General features: G+C 41.4%; 1 protein-coding gene across 6 annotated transcripts in view; it reads right to left on the reverse strand.

Annotated features, from left to right (window-relative positions):
* The window catches only part of lepr (leptin receptor), a 212608-nt gene that overhangs the window by 122565 nt on the left and 73258 nt on the right, over positions 1–16785 (reverse strand). Inside the window, exon 2 of one of the 6 annotated variants that reach the window (XM_073063179.1) lies at positions 14897–14982. The exons of 2 other annotated variants lie outside the window; for them this stretch is intronic. The gene's annotated coding sequence lies outside the window, so the exon portion shown is untranslated. Of the gene's footprint in view, positions 1–4595; positions 4641–7937; positions 8174–14896; positions 14983–16785 lie in introns of those variants that run through there. 3 more of the 6 variants (XM_073063176.1, XM_073063180.1, XM_073063181.1) reach the window with 3 other exon arrangements.

Consider the following 16785-nt stretch of genomic DNA (forward strand, 5'->3'; position numbering starts at 1 on the left):
GAGAAACGTTCATTAAAATTTTCAGTGGGTGGCTGGAGCAATCTACTATATTTTAATATTTGTTTTCTTTCCTTGTGAGGAAAGGTTGATTTTTGATTTTGTCCAATTCTGAACAATATAAGCACACTACATTATAATCTTTTTTTAAAAAAATCTAGTGTGTTAGTTTGTCAGAAATAAATATTTATTTGTTTTTAAAAGGTTTATAACCCCCATGGTTAATACACTACGCTGACTCAGATGCGTAAATTCCTGGGCCTTGTCAATTCCCGCCGCACTAGGTATGAGGTCCTTCTCCTACAGAACCTCCTTCTCCAACACAACCTCCTTCTCCATTTTTTCCCGTTCTACTGTGAACCCAGCCACCTTTTTAAAATGCCCTCCTGAGCGTCTGGATTCACTACCCCATGACTGTGTAACCAATTGACTGAAGTCCGACCTGACATGACTGACGTCCCCCTCGCTAACCCGGACTTAGTCTTCTATGTAGATGGGATCTCCTTTATAGACAACCAAGGCCAGGCTATGCTCTTGTTTCCGCCATAGAAACCGCGGAGTCTGCTTCCTTTCTTTCTCCTCACTCGGCGAAGCGAGCTGAACTCTTTGCACGCACTGGAGCATGCATCCTAGCCATTGGAAAATCGGCCATTATTTTTACCGACTCTAGATGTGCCTTTGGAGTCGCCAACTTTGGAAAACTAGGGGTTATGTTAGCTCCTCTAGTATGCCCAAGGCTAATAAAACTTACATTAACAACCTTTTGTCCGCCATCGTGTCTTCCTTCACAATCGGCCATTATTAAATGTTCTGCACGCACTAAAGAGATTGACCGTGGAAACAACAGAGCTGACTCGGATGCGAAACAAGCTGCCCTTATTGTTCCCCAAATGACGAATCGCCGGGGTAAAAATGAATCTCCCGTTTCCGAATCAAAGGGTATGGCTGGAATTGAGGATGTGCGTGTTTTACAGAGGGACGCCTCTGGAACAGAGAAAGCCACCTGGGAATCGGCCGGATGTTTTTTTATTCATCGACCGAGGACATTTGGCTTACTCCTGCCCGTCAGGTCTGCGTACCAAAACTATACTAGGCTATATTGTAGATTCTGTACATACCAATACTCACCTTGGCAATGTTTGGAATCATGGTAGAGCCAGGACCTGGAGAAAGTAGCAGAGAATGTTGCTAGACAATGTCTGATACGCCAAGAACATAATCCAGGAAAAGGCACCCCATGCCCAAAGGCATATATCCTGTTGCCAAGATACTCTTTCTGCCAACTACAACTTGATTTTATTGAATTACCGCATGTGCACTGATACAAATCTTGTCTTGTAATTCTTGGTATTTTTAGAAGATAGATTGAAGCATATCCTACCACAGGTAACAAAGCCAGTACTGTGGTGTGTATTTTCTTGAAAGAAATCATTCCCAGATTTGGGGTACCAGAGCAAGTTGTTTCTGACATTGGCCCTCATTTTGTGGGCAAGATTAATAGCCAACTATGCCAGGCTCTGGGTATTAAACAGACATTCCATTGCCCCCACAGACCTCAGGCCACCAGCCTGAATGAAATGGCTAATGAGATGCTGAAAAACAAATTGGCTAAACTAGGACAAGAAATCAGTCAAAATTGGCTCAAAGTGCTACCTATAGTCTTGTTCCAGATGAAAACTCATTATCAGAACAAACATGGTCTGTCAGCAGCCAAAATAGTATATGGCAGTCTGTTAAGAACACCCTGGAAAACTGGTTTGCTGACCCCAAAATTACCCGAGATGGACCTGAATCAAATGTCGAATGAAATTATAGGGTATATCCTGGCGCTAACCAAATCTCTCCAGGTCTTGCATTGGCAGGTGAAGGAGGGCCACTGAGAAGGAAAGGAACTGGAAAATGAACATTGAGTTCGCCCAGGAGACTTTGTTCTTGTAAAGAACCATCTTAGAAGGAGGCTTGAGCCTCACGGGAAAGGACCCCACCAAGTGTTACAGACCACTTCAATGGCAATCAAGCTACAAGGACTTCCGAAATGAACATATCTAGGACACGTCAAACGTGTGCATTCATGACTAAACTATCACTGTCTATACTTGTAATCTTAAGCACTTGTATTGTAGTGGCCAAGCCAAACATCTTTCTGTTGCTTTGCTATGGTTATGCTGGGAAAATTAACTCATCTGCCTGCTGGGTGTGTGCAGCGATTCCTCCCCATGGGAATATAAGTGTTGCCCTAATAGCCATTCTGCTGAAGAGCAGTGAACAAGAGTCAGTCTGGGCCTTTTCTAATGACACTCAGACTAGAGAGGCCCAACATTGCACTAGTGATAAGATGGGAGACTGTAGATGCCACTGCTTTGATGATTGGTACATTCGTTTCCCCCCCCCCCCTCCAGAAAAAAGCCATCCGATGGGGAGGTCAGACAGCATGGCCCTCCACCATTGTCAGATCTGACCAACCAACGAATACCATCTGCTACTGTAATTTCAAAGGTAAGGGGATTTACTTTCTAGGCAATAGCACCTGTGCCATTTATACAACAGCCAAACCACCACGCCCCCTGAACAGAACTCAATGGGTTTACTGGGAAAGGGCCTACTTGTGGCTCCCAGGAGAGACAGTTAGCCGATGGGACACCCAACAAGAGAGCAGAAATTGGATGAGATGCTGCTTCCTGGCTTTCCTTGTACCCTACATGCAAATGCTGAAAATCCTGGACCAGCACCCTTCCCTCCTATGGCAAAAGCAAGGAATCTCACAACCTGAGCGCTTATGGAGATGGCTTTCCCCTTCTACAGGGTGGCAGCAATTCAAGGGAAATCATCAACCTGGCCGCAGTCTTGGAGGAAATGGGCAATCGTACCACTAAGACCATGGATGGTGTCCAGGATCAGATGAGGGCCATCACCGCTGAAATGATGGCGCTAGGACAGACTGTTTTGCAGAACTGAATGGCCCTTGATTTTGTGTTTCCCCCAGACATTACAGCTACAACACTCCAATGGTCCACAACAGGCAAGCTGGCATATGTTGTGGAATTGACAGTACCATGGGAAGATGGTGTTGAAGAAGCTTATGAGAGGAAAAAGACCAAGTACTCTGAACTGACAACTGAAGCTGCTCAGAATGGCTGGAAGATCAAGATTTTCCATGTAGAAGTAGGATGCAGGGGATTTGTTGCTACATCTACAACCAGTCTATTGAAGAAGATGGGGGTGAGGGGTGTCTCCCTCCAACAAGCAATCAAGTCCTTGTCAAATGCAGCAGAAGAAAGCAGCAATTGGATTTGGATTAAAAGGAAAGACAACAACTGGGCTGCAAGATGAAGACAGGAGGGTACGGAACTGAGGGGGGTGTATCTGGGACACCAGGTATCACCGTTGAGCCCTCTGAAGACGTCATGGGCTTATCAACGAAATGTCAAAGGAGGGTGCCCACCTGATGACCCTGATGACGTAGTTACCCTCCTCGTCACCACTCCAAGCCTACTGCCAACATCGAGAGTGCTGACTTTATCATAGGGATTGAAACATCAAGTCCGATTAACTCTACTGGCTGAAAAAGGAGGCACACGTGCCGTTACAAGACAAGAGTGCTGCACCTACATCCCAGCAGAGAACATGACCTCTCTCTCCGTTCACATTCAAAATGACGTAAATAAAATCCAGAAAATCAGGGCCGACCTTCATGGCTTTAGCTCAAAAGGAGGATTGTAGCCCTTCAGTAGCATCTTCGCAGGATGGAGCAGTATACTGCTACATTATGCTATAGTATACATAATAATCAGAGTATGTATGTGATAACAAATGTATAACAGCTGCCCCACACAGTACTTAGGTGCTCACTTGATTGCAGATTTTCCCAGGCTCTGTGACCAGGGGCTCTGTTTTGTCAACTGAGTGATGCAAGCTTGCTAATAAACAGTATGTACTTTTAAGTAAACTGTGTTTGACAATTATTCCCTGGGCTGAACCTACAAGGTAATGGGGCAATAGCAACAAAGTAGGCAGGCACATTAATAAGGACACAAGACAAGAGTCAACTGTGTAAAGCTTCAGATGGAAAAATGTATACAGACTTTCTCCAAAAAATAGAACTTAAGGGTCCATTTGTTCAGACTATTCTCAAAGTTGAAAATGAGATGGGTAATCAGAATTAATAGCTGAATAATGTCCATCTGGGATTGAAAAGCCTGTAGATTGGAGGAGGAAAGTGTGACACAAAAGAAGAACGTCCAGCTACAATAAATTATGCATGTAGTTAGTTACCTGAAGAGGAGGAGTTGTAGTATAACCAAAGGAGCAAGGTATAGAAAGAAAGAGCAGAGAATGCTAGCCCGTCATTTAGGATGGGCGGCAAAAAAAAGTTAGTCAAAACAGCATTTAGGATGGGACTTCAAAGTCTGCAAGAATTAACTACACAAAAGTATAAGGACAATATAAAGTGAGAAAAGATAACTGCAGAGTCCGTTTCATTTGCTGAACAGGGAGAAAAGAGTATTGAAGGAACCTATCTAGATCTTGAGGAAAAGGCTCACATTTTGTTTAATAGTTAAGATATTAGAAGAGAGGAGGGAGAGAGAGGTTTTACTCACAGCACAGCGAAAACAAGGATCCCTCAGAAGACAAAGTTGCAAGAAACTGGAGAGCAATTAACTTGATATACTTTAAGGAAGCAATGTCCCTGTGGTGTTTAAAAAACAAATAGCATTCGATTTAAATATTTTCAGAGATATAGACATTTTTTTTAAAAAAACAGATGCAATGCTCTTATGTACCCAAATGGAAATCAAGAACAAGAAAAACCACAAAATCTATCATTTACGTGGAAGTAGAATTGTGTAAAAGTGGTGGGGGAAGATTGCGTGCTAGCAATGAAATTGTTTTGAATGTTTCTACTATTAGCAAGTTTAATTTCAGAACTTAAATAATATATTTCAAATACACATTGACATGCCCCAAACATTAGATCATCTCCTAAAAACACAAAAGATACTGCAGATGCTAGAAATCCAGAGCAACACACACTTCTCTGGAAGGAGAAATCGACACTGTTCTGTAAAAATGTTATTCCCTTTTTTCCAGTTTCTTCGTCTCCATCGCATTTGTTCCTTGGATGATGCTTTCCTTTCCAGGACATCAGAGAATTCCTGCATCTTCAAAGAACAGGGTTTCCCCTCCTTCACTATTGATGCTACCCTCACCTGCATCTCCTCCACTTCCTGGACATCCGTGTTCACCCCATCTTCCTGCTGCCTTAACAGAGAGACTTCCCCTTGTCCTCACCTACCATCCCAGAGTCTCCACATCCAAGACATTCTCCGCAACCTCCACCATCTTCAAAGAGATCCTGCTACCAAACACACCTTTACTTCCCCTCACTCTCCACAGGGATCGCCCCCTCTATGATTCCCTTGTCCAATCATCCCTCCCCATGAGTCCCCCTCCTAGCACTTAACTACCGCCCCCCAAGTGACAGAATGCTACTCCAGCCATTTATATCCTCCTTCACCTCCCTTCTGAGCCCCAAACTGTCCTTCCAGGTGAGGCAACACTACACCTGTGAATCTGTTGGGGTTGTCTATCATATCTGGTGCTCTCGTTGTGGCCCCTTCTATATTGGTGAGACGACGTAAATTGGGAGACCGCTTTGTGGAGCACCTCCTCTCCATTCACCAAAAGCGGCATTTCCTGGTGGCCAACCATTTTAATTCCTATTCCTATTCTGACGTGTCTGTCTATAACCTCCCTTCTTGCTACGATGAGGCCACTCTCAGGGCGGAGGAGCAATACCTCATAATCCATCTGGGTAGCCTCCAACCTGATGGCATAAACATTGATTTCTCCTTTTGCTAAAAATTTCCTTTCCACTTCCCTCTTCTTCTATTCCCCTTGATGACTTCTTACCTCTTCTTTTCTCCTCACCTGGCTATCACCTCCCCTGATGCTCCTCCTCCTGCCCTTTCTCCAACGGTCCACTCACCTCTTCTATCAGATTCTTTCTTCTCCAGCCCTTTACCTTTCCCACCCACCTGAGGTTGTCCTCTTTCCCTCCCCACCCCACCTGCCTTTTTATTCAGGCGTCTTGCCATTTCCTTTCCAGTCCTGATGAAGGGTCTGGGCCTGAAACATTGACTGTTTACTCATTTTCATAGATGCTGCCCGGCCTGCTGAGTTCCTCCAGCAGTCAGTGTGTGTAGATCATCTCCTGTTACCGGTAGAAATACATCTTCATAATTGATTGCAAGAAAGCTAAAACTGCACAAATAGCAAGATTGATTTTAATATAATTAATCTCACACACTGGATTACTGTAAAAGTTAACCGTATCTTCAAGTTCTCTCAGATTATCCTCCAATATCAAGGAAGAAAAGTTGGTAAGAAATGTATGCAGAAATGAGAACCAGCATCAGGGCATTACTGTGATCAGGAATCCTTCAGACAGCCCAAAGCTTACTGGAACATTAACATACTAAAATAAATTATAGATGGTCATACCCATTGGAAAATTTAGCGAACCCCTGCCTAAACCAGTTGGGAGAGATCCATCTGTTGGGGGATAGATATAAGAGAGGCTGAGAGGCAGGAGGGAAGCATGGGGCTAATAGTAGCCAGAGGCACAGCGATTAGAAATATAAAATACTGCAAGGATAGATCTATCTGCCCCTCGAAAGATGACAGTGACAGATTACTCCACTCAATTTCAATTTTTGAGCAGAGGAATTAGATAGATAGATAGATAGATAGATACTTTATTCATCCCCATGGGGAAATTCAACTTTTTTCCAATGTCCCATACACTTGTTGTAGCAAAACTAATTACATACAATACTTAACTCAGTAAAAAAAATATGATATGCATCTAAATCACCATCTCAAAAAGCATTAATAATAGCTTTTAAAAAGTTCTTAAGTCCTGGCGGTAGAATTGTAAAGCCTAATGGCATTGGGGAGTATTGACCTCTTCATCCTGTCTGAGGAGCATTGCATCTATAGTAACCTGTCACTGAAACTGCTTCTCTGTCTCTGGATGGTGCTATGTAGAGGATGTTCAGATTATTGCCCCATACCTATCACAAGTGGGAATCTGGATATTTGGTAGCTGATGACTTTCGATCTGACAATAACTTCAAATAAATACTAATACCAATATTTGCTCAACAAAATGACAGCAGTGAAAACCAATTTCGCTTGCTTAAATATACCCAAAGCGAAAGCCAGCCGAATTATCAAGTTGTTTGGAAACACTTGCTCAACTTTTTCCAGTGTTCAGAATTGGCATATATCTTCAGCGGGCGGTTTCGTCTCCTTTCGGAATCCGATTTGCATTCATTGATCTACCAGCATTAAAAAATGCACCAGAATTGAAGCTTTGACTACTGCAAACAAATTAAAAACGCGTGAGTGATCTTATCTTCTGTTTGTTTGTAATCACAATTATATTCTGCTAAAATGTTACAATGTAAAGCAAGGCGTGGTCTTTAAAACAAGTTTTCGGCAAAACTTTTACCTGCAGACGTAGAATAGTGTAACTAGCACGGAGCTATGCAAAAAGCACGATACCGCTAACGGGCCAGCATTGATGTGCAGAGGGTTTAGCCCTTCTTACACTCAAAAACAAGAGGGTGATACCATCCATTGCACGAATCAGTATTCCTCGAAATGCAAACGTCTCTAATCACTCATCATTCTTTATTTGGTATTAACGGATAGAAAGTAAAGCAGATCTTTGAAAGAGCAAACTAGATTCTTCACCAAATTAAATCAGATAAATTTAATCCCAGCAAGTTTCGTTTCACATAAACTTTTATATTTCATTTTTCCTGCAAGATCTGAGTGCCCTGCAGACGGTATTTCATATGTCTGACATCTAAAATACGCTCCCCGCTGACAGCTCTCTCTCCAAAAGTAAACGAAAACAGTCTCTTAAAACTTACATGCCGCAGCTCTTATCCCAACTCCTGTCAAAGATTTACAGGCTCCCTCAGTGCAAGAATCACTCTGCGAACATCAGGATAGCCGTGATGCGAGTCCATGCCGGTACGGCAACTAACAGTCGGGGTTACCGCGACACAGACAGTCGAGAATGCAGCGAGCCTTTCCTCTTACCTCACGGCAGAAGAGCGGCCACGCAGAGCCCGTGGCTGGCTGCCCCGAGCCCGGCTGCTGCTTCACTGACGTTAATTCACACGTGGCTACTGCACCTCATTCCCGGCACTGAAGAGCAGTTTACAACAACTCCGTGTCGACACGGATCAGAAGACGGGCGCTGAGTAATATAGCGAGGAAGTGGGTAGTGACTGCGTCAGACACAGATCCGAGAGGGCAAGAGGTGGGCAATTGCATGAGCCGAATACCTAAGAGGAGGTATGATGAACACAAACATATGGGCGATGGAGGGCTTGGGACAAGGACACTGACAGGTCGGGATTAGGCTATCACCGGGCAGAAAGCAAAGAAACTGAGACACGATTCGTGTTATTACGATCAATTGAGGCAAGTTTACACTTTCAGGAGAAGGGCGAGAAGGGGGAAAAAGAAACAAGCCAGTCATCTGAAGCCTTTCAATAACGTGGAAAGAAAACAGATCTGTAAGAGACGAGCATTGGCATCAGTTGGGCACACATGTGATTTAACCCAATCCATAATCAATACAATAATGGGGGAACTGCTATAAAAAGAATGAAATTGGGCAGTGAAGTGTATTACATAGTATGTGCTGTACATAGTAACGGATGTATGAATAATTGCAGGTGCACGACCAAAAGGTAACAAACATCCCTGCGAATTGATTGATTAATAAGCATCTATAGAAATGATCGGAAAAGCCACGTATCAATCACTTATAGCTTGGATTGGGAGCAATATTCATAGCTGTACAACGGATCAGAAGATTATGCGAAATTCTAACATCAGGAGTTTTGAGCAGTTTCAAAAATTTTAACGATAATTTTAACGGCAATGCCTTTTCTGAATTTATATTAATTTCGCCTTTAAAAGCAAGTATGCGAACAGCGTTTCCACCATTGTTTCCACGGAGAATTTTATTTTGCAGTATATTTTCTTTATATTAATTAGGCCTACCTGTTGTAAAAAATACTAGTTTGATAAATGCTGTTTTTAACTGTAAGTAGATAACAGAATGTTCGTGTTATACCGGAGACACATCTGATTACAATTACATAAACTTTTTTCCACCACAATTTGCAATTTTCATATTGGTATTCTTCCCCAAGACATGGGAATAATACAGCTTTTGTAGATAGCATTCTGTAAAGCTTTCACAATCACATTACTAGATATATATGTTTTACTAGCATTGGCAATTTTCAGGAATATAAGAAAATGGGCACTTTCTGGCTAATTTCAAACAAGGGTTTCAAAGCAATCTTAGTTATTAAGAAAGGGGAAATGGGCCTCCCTTAGTTGGTACAATGCCATAGAATTACAAAATGATATAGGCACAAAAGAAGGCCATTGTGCCTGTTATGTAGAAGAGCCATTTGACTAAACCCACTACCCTGCTTTCTCCCTTAGCACTGCATGTGTTTTCCCTGTGAAGTATTTGTCTGATTCTGTTTTGAATACTAATAATGAAGATGTTTTCAGCAGCTTTTTTAGGTAAAGCATACAAAACCACACTACTCATTTAAATGAAAAGATTGTAAGATTGTGTCTTTTGGCTACCAAGAATTCTGCTACTGGAAAGAGATTCTTCTTGTTTTAATAAACTATTTATGATTTGAACACCTTTGAACTTTTTCAATTTTAAGAATAACAACCACTGTTTGATCTCTCACCTGAGGATTATTTCATGCCCTGATACTATATAGTAAATCCTCTCTGTTCCTTCTCCCAGTCTTTGACATACTTCTTTCCAAAATTGTGATGTTCACGATTGAACACAATTTAGACTTAACTAGTGCTTAGAAAGATTTACCATTTCATCAACAAAAGATAATCTGTAGATGCTGGAAGTCCAAGCAACACACACAAAATGCTGGAGGAACTCACCAGGCCAGGCAGCATCTATGGAAAGAAGTACAGTTGACATTTCAGGCCAAAGCCCTTCATATCATATCCTGTTTACCATATCATCCTAACTTTTATACTCCTTACTATTAAAAATCCAATTATGTTGTTTATAAATGTAATATTTATCATTCAAAGACTTATTGCTCATTGTGAGACTGTGCTGAGCACAACCTGGCCACCATGTTTCCAATATCATAACTGCAGCTACACTTCAAGAGAATGGTAATTGCTTCAGAGCAACTAAACATCATTAAACAAAATACAATAAAATGCAGATGCTGTAAATGTGAAGTAAAAGCAGAAAATATTAGAAGCACTTAACAGATGAGGCAGCATTTATGAAAAAAGTAACAGGATTCACATTTCAGATTTTTCAGATCCTTTGTCAAAAGTTGGAAAGAGAGATAAAGTGGCGTTTTTTAAATCACAGGGAAGATTATGGATGGATGAATACAACAAAAATATCTGTCATATGGTGAGGCCAGACCTGTAATAGGAATGAGTTGTCTGATCAAAGGACATGGAAGCTTTAGAGAGGGTGCAGAAGGGATTCACCACAAAGTTGCTTAGATTGGAGTGCATTAGTTACAAGGAGAGGCTGGACAAACTTGTGTCTTCTGGAGCAATAGAGACCGAGGGGCAACCTGATAGGAGTCAATAAAATGAGGAGAGGCAGAGATAGATAAACAGCCAGGGTCTTTTTTACCCCCCAGGGTGGAAAGGTTAAATACTAGAGAGCATAGTTTCAAGGCAAGAATTGGGAAGTGTAAAGGAGAAGTGCAAGGTTTTGTTTTAAACATACAGAGTGCTATGAGCCTGGAACATGCTGAAGGAGATGAGGTAGAGGTAGACATGATAGTTACATTTTAGAAGCATTTAGACAGACACATGACCAGGAATGAATGGGGGGGGGGGGGGACAGACAATATGTAAGCAGGCAGGATGAGTTTAAATTGACATTATGTTGACATAGACATGGAGAGCTGAATTACCTGTTCCTGTGGTATACCTATACTCTGTGGACTAATGAAGGCAGGTGAAGTCCTTGTGGAAAAGCAGTTTCAAAAGTGAAAAAGCACTGATCAAAACATTGAAACACACAAGGTAAAAGACCCTTGAGTTTCTGGAAATCAGGCAGAATATATTAACAATGACTGGAAGGGTTTTTTGAGAAATAGTTTCCACATTTCTATCTGTGAATCTCTTTTATATCTTCAGCTCAATTAAGTACAATGATTCATGTCTAACTCCTAACAAATTGCATTGTTATCATTTACCCTTCAAGAAACAAACTTGAATATCGTCTTTTCAGGGCTTCAACTTATGTTATCCCCTTCTGTTGAATCTATACCTACCTTAATTTCAAGGATCCTAATGGACATATAAATTTTAAAAGTCACAATCACGCTTAACATTTCTCTTGTCAGACATATTCAAAAGAAATCCAAATCTTAACTACTGTATTCTTTTCTCTCTAGATTTTCTTCAACTCAACATTTTTCTGTCTTCTTCCACTGAAAGTAAGGATTTGTGCTAATGTAGGAATCCACATATAATATACAATAATGAAAAGTCTTACATTTATATGGTATCATTTACAACCCAATGTCATTTTCTTTCAATAATTGACTTTCTCTGACACGTAGGCAATGCTATACTGAACAAGACAATGATAGTAGCCTAAATTTTCCACAGGCAATATCCCAAGCAAATATAGACCAAATGCCCTTTGAGCAATCAACAAAATTTAGAAATTGAAGCAAGGATAACATATCAAAAACAAATAAAATACTGTCTGACTTTCAAGATGTTGCCGTGATTAACATCATTAAAGTAGGAGTCCTTCTCCATAGATGTGAACAGTAGAAAGAGACATACCCACAAGGAGAATAATATCATGAGAGAGGGATAATCTGCATATCTGATAAGATCAGAGATCGGAGCATATGCAGTCAAAAGTGTTCATCTCAAAGAATTACTCCATTGTATACCTGAGAAGAAATATTCTGATTAAAATATATTTATTTGTTATACATCTGCCAGCTCTACAGAATTACAGTTTCACTCCATGTCATTTGTACTACTGGGTCGACTTTGCTGCAGATTGATACAGCAGCAAAGACTGTACTATAAACTTGAGAGAATTGATTATGGGGAAAATTAATATAGAATGGGATCTCTGTGAGACAGCATGGACTTGGTGGGCTGAAGTGGCTTCTCATTCATAAAGACCTATGGCTTCTAAGATTCAAGTTTCAAAGAACATTTGAAAGAGAAGAAACGGAGGTGTTTAGGGAAAGAAATATTGAGGACAGAGCTTTGGCCAAAGTAGTTCATCCACTGATGATACAGTTACGGGAGCTGAGGTGGGTAGCGATTGGAAGCAATGTAGAGATTTCGAAGAGCTGTCACTTCATGTTAACAAGCAAGGGCCAAGCAATTCATTAACAGCTCTGAAAAGTGGACACACATTCTAAAATAGTGATATTGCTGGACTGGCAGTGCATTGGTAGAGGGTGCCAGTACAGGATGAGATGCAAGTGAGAGAATGAGAGTTTAGATACAGATCACATGTATTTGAATGTGCTCAGGCAGTGGTGGGTAATCTGTCATGGGGTCAGAGTAAATTGACACTAAGTGGCTACTTTATTAGATACATTTATACACCTGCTTGTAAATGTAAATATCTAATCAGCCAATTATGTGGCAGCTACTCAATGCGTAAAAGCTTGCAGACATGGTCAAGAGATCCAGTTCAAACATTGGAATGGGGAAGAAATGTGATTTAATTGACTTTGACTGTGGAATGATTGTTGGTGCCAGACAGGGTAATTTGAATATCTCAAAACCTGCTGATCTCCTGGCATTTTCACACACAAATCTCTAGAGTTTATGGAAGATGGTGTGAAAAACAAATAAGAACACCCAGTGAGCAGCAGTTCTGTGGACAAAAATGCATTGTTAATGTGAGAGGTCAGAGGAGAATGGTCAGAAGCTGACAGGGAGGTGACAATAACTCAAATAACTATGCATTACAACAGTGGTGTGTAGAAGAGAATCCCTGAACACACAACACGTCGAACCCTGAAAGGATAGGCTACAGTAGCAGAAGACCACAAACAGGATGAAGAGGTCAATACTCCCCAATGCCATTAGGCTTTACAATTCTACCGCCAGGACTTAAGAACTTTTTAAAAGCTATTATTAATGCTTTTTAAGATAGTGATTTAGATGCATATCATATTTTTTACTGAGTTAAGTATTGTATGTAATTAGTTTTGCTACAACAAGTGTATGGGACATTGGAAAAAAGTTGAATTTCCCCATGGGGATGAATAAAGTATCTATCTATCTATCTATCTACAGGACATATCTAATAATGTGGCCACTGACTGTAGGTTCCCATTTCCACCATTCGCTGGGAACCTCAGTGGGAACAATCTTCAAGGAAGCTATAAAATTTCATACATATGCAGTACAATGCTAACATGTGCACAAAGGGCATTGTCAGTGTCATCAATCACCTTCCCCTAAGGGAGTAACATGACTGATAACATGAAAGTCTAATATCAAATATGCACAGAGCAATGACGAAGACATCTCACAGTTCACTCAACATCTATTGCAACATGTGTTTCATGTTCCTGACTAAGCTCATGATGTACTTGATTCTTACTTAATAGGCAGAGTTGTTGCATTTTTATTATCTTGGTGAATACAGTTCAGAATATTTTTTATTAGACCAGGGCAAAGCTTTCTACTATTAATGGGCATCTTCTTAAATTTCTATTTTGATTTAAATATAGTTCCACAGTAATTCTTTCATGAAAAACAATATCCATAATACCATAAAACCATAAAATGCAGGAGGTGGATTAGGCCATTTGGCCCTTCGAGTCTGTTCCGCCATTTTATCATGGCTGATCCATTTCCCTCCCAGCCCCAATCTCCCATTTTCTCCCTATATCCCGTCATGCCCTGACCATAGTACGTTACAGCACAGAAACAGGCCTTTTGGCCCTTCTTGGCTATGCCGAACCATTTTTCTGCCTAGTCCCACTGACCTTCACCTGGACCATATCCCTCCATACGCCTCTCATCCATGTACCTGTCCAAGTTTTTCTTAAATGTTAAAAGTGAGCCCACATTTACCACTTCATCTGGCAGCTCATTCCACACTCCCACCACTCTCTGTGTGAAGAAGCACCCCCTCCCCAATGTTCCCTTTAAACTTTTCCCCCTTCACCCTTAACCCATGTCCTCTGTTTTTTTTCTCCCCTAGCCTCAGTGGAAAAAGCCAGCTTGCATTCACTCTATCTACACCCATCATAATTTTATATACCTCGATCAAATCTCCCCTCATTCTTCTACGCTCCAGGGAATAAAGTCCTAATCTATTCAACCTTTCTCTGTAACTCAGTTTCTCAAGTCCCTGCAATATCCTTGTAAACCTTCTCTGCACTCTTTCAACCTTATTAATATCCTTCCTGTAATTCGGTGACCAAAACTGCACACAATACTCCAAATTCGGCCTCACCAATGCCTTATACAACGTCACCATAACATTCCAACTCTTATACTCAATCCTTTGATTTATTAAGGCCAATGTACCAAAAGCTCTCTTTACTACCCTATCTACCTGTGACGCCACTTTTAGGGAATTTTGTATCCGTATTCCTAGATCCCTCTATTCCACTGCACTCCTCAGTGCCCTACCATTTACCTTGTATGTTCTACCTTGGTTTTTCCTTCCTTGTGACTAATTACAAATCTATAAAGCTCTGCCTTAAATATATCCAATGACTGTTATCCATTGTATCTATTACTTTTCTTCATCCAAAAAGATTAACAAACAACTTACCTCTAAAAACATTGGGAGTGAGGAAATTATTTTTGAAAAGGAACAGGTTAGGATCAATGGAGACACGAGACTGCAGATGCTGGAATCTGGGGCAACACAAAACGAACAGTGGATCAGGCAGCATTTGTAGAGGGAAATGGACAATGTTAAGGGATAGGATCTGTCACTTGGAGTGAAAGGCAGAAGGTAGATAGCCAGTATATAAGGGGAAGGCATGGACCAAGAGCTGGGAGGTAATAGTTGGATCTAGATTAGGAGCATGGGTGGTGACAGAAGGGGACAGGGGAAAATGAGAATGAGGTCAGAACTTGGGAGGGCCAGAAAGAAGTAACAAAGTGCTGAAGATGTTGAAATATGACAGGAGAAAATGGTGGAGCATGGCATAAAGAGAGAGAGAGGTGGGAAGGGTAGCAAGTGTATGGAGAGTGTTCATGACAGGCAGATGAGATGCATTTATTAACAAAGGTTGATTACATTTAAGAATTTACAGATCATAAATACAGTACGCCTAAGCCTGATCCACAAATAGAAAAATTCAATTCACAGGATTTGACTCAATTTAACCCCCTTCCCTTGGGAGTGAGTTTTAGTTGAGCCAATAGAAAGAAGGGAGGTGAAAGCAGAGTGGCCATTGTTGGACTAGGACAGTGTTAGAGAGGTAGTCTTTGGCGAGAATAGGCTTAGGCAGCACAGATGGAAGTTCAAAGTAAATTTCAAGTACATTTTCTTCCTCCCCGCCCTTGTCTATTATTACACAGTGCATGGAGAATGGGTCCAGAATTAATGGCATGTTCTTCGTCTGTGATGTCGGGACTCTGAGAGACCTCTAGTTTCCCTGATAGCTACACCTGCATAAAGTGCATCAAGATGCAGCTCATTAGAGACTGTGTTAAGGAACTGGAGCTGCAGCTCGATGACCTTCAGGTCATAAGAGAAAATGAGGAGGTGATGGTAGGAACTACAGAGAGGCAGTCACCCCTAAGCTTCTGGAAGCAGGTAGATGGGTGATTGCCAGGGAAGGGAAGGAAATAGTCAGCCAGTCCAGAGCATCTTGTGGCCATTCCCCTCAAAATTAAATATACCGCTTTGGATATGACCTATCGGGGGAAGCTCTGCGATAGGGTCTCGGGCAGTGAGTCTGGCTCTGTGGCTCAGAAGGGAAGGAGAGAGAAGTGGAGTGATGAAGTGTTGGCGGAGAGCAGGGTATTAAACCAATAACTTCTGTTGCTTTTGAATTCCAGATAGATTAGAAGTAGTTCTGAAAAGATAAAATTCATGTCGTGTTCATTTGGAAGAGAGATATTACCCTTCCCTCAGTTGGAGGAGCAAACAGAAGATTCTGTGGATGTGAAAATGTCACTCGGATGGTAATTTGCATCACAGATGCAGGGTCAGGGATATTTTGGATTGGGTCCACAGTATTCTAAGGGTGCTGGAGCGAGCAGCCAAAGGTCGTGTACATGTTGGTAGCAATGACATAAGTAGAAAAGAGAATATAGGGAGTTTGGTAGAAAACTGGAAAGCAGGACCTCCAGGTTTAGTCATCTATGGATTGCTGTTGGCACCATGTGCTAGCAGGGGTGAGAATAGGATGATTTGGCAGATGATGCGTGGCTGAGGAAGTGGTGCAGGGGACAGGATTTCAAAATTCAGACTGTTTGGGATCTCTTCTGGGGCAAGTATGACCTGTGCAAAAAGGGTGGGTTATAGCTGAACCCGAGGATGATCAATATCCTTGTGGGCAAGCCTATAAGGAAGGACAGGCACATGATAGGGTAAATTTGCAGTCAGTGGGATGGGTTGAAGTGCAACATGGGGGCAAAATCAAAACTGCTGATGAATATGGGACTGAAGGAGTTGTATTTGAATGCATGCAGTGTACAGAATAA

This window comes from Hemitrygon akajei, chromosome 12 (assembly GCF_048418815.1).
Source record: "Hemitrygon akajei chromosome 12, sHemAka1.3, whole genome shotgun sequence".
NCBI lineage: Eukaryota > Metazoa > Chordata > Chondrichthyes > Myliobatiformes > Dasyatidae > Hemitrygon > Hemitrygon akajei.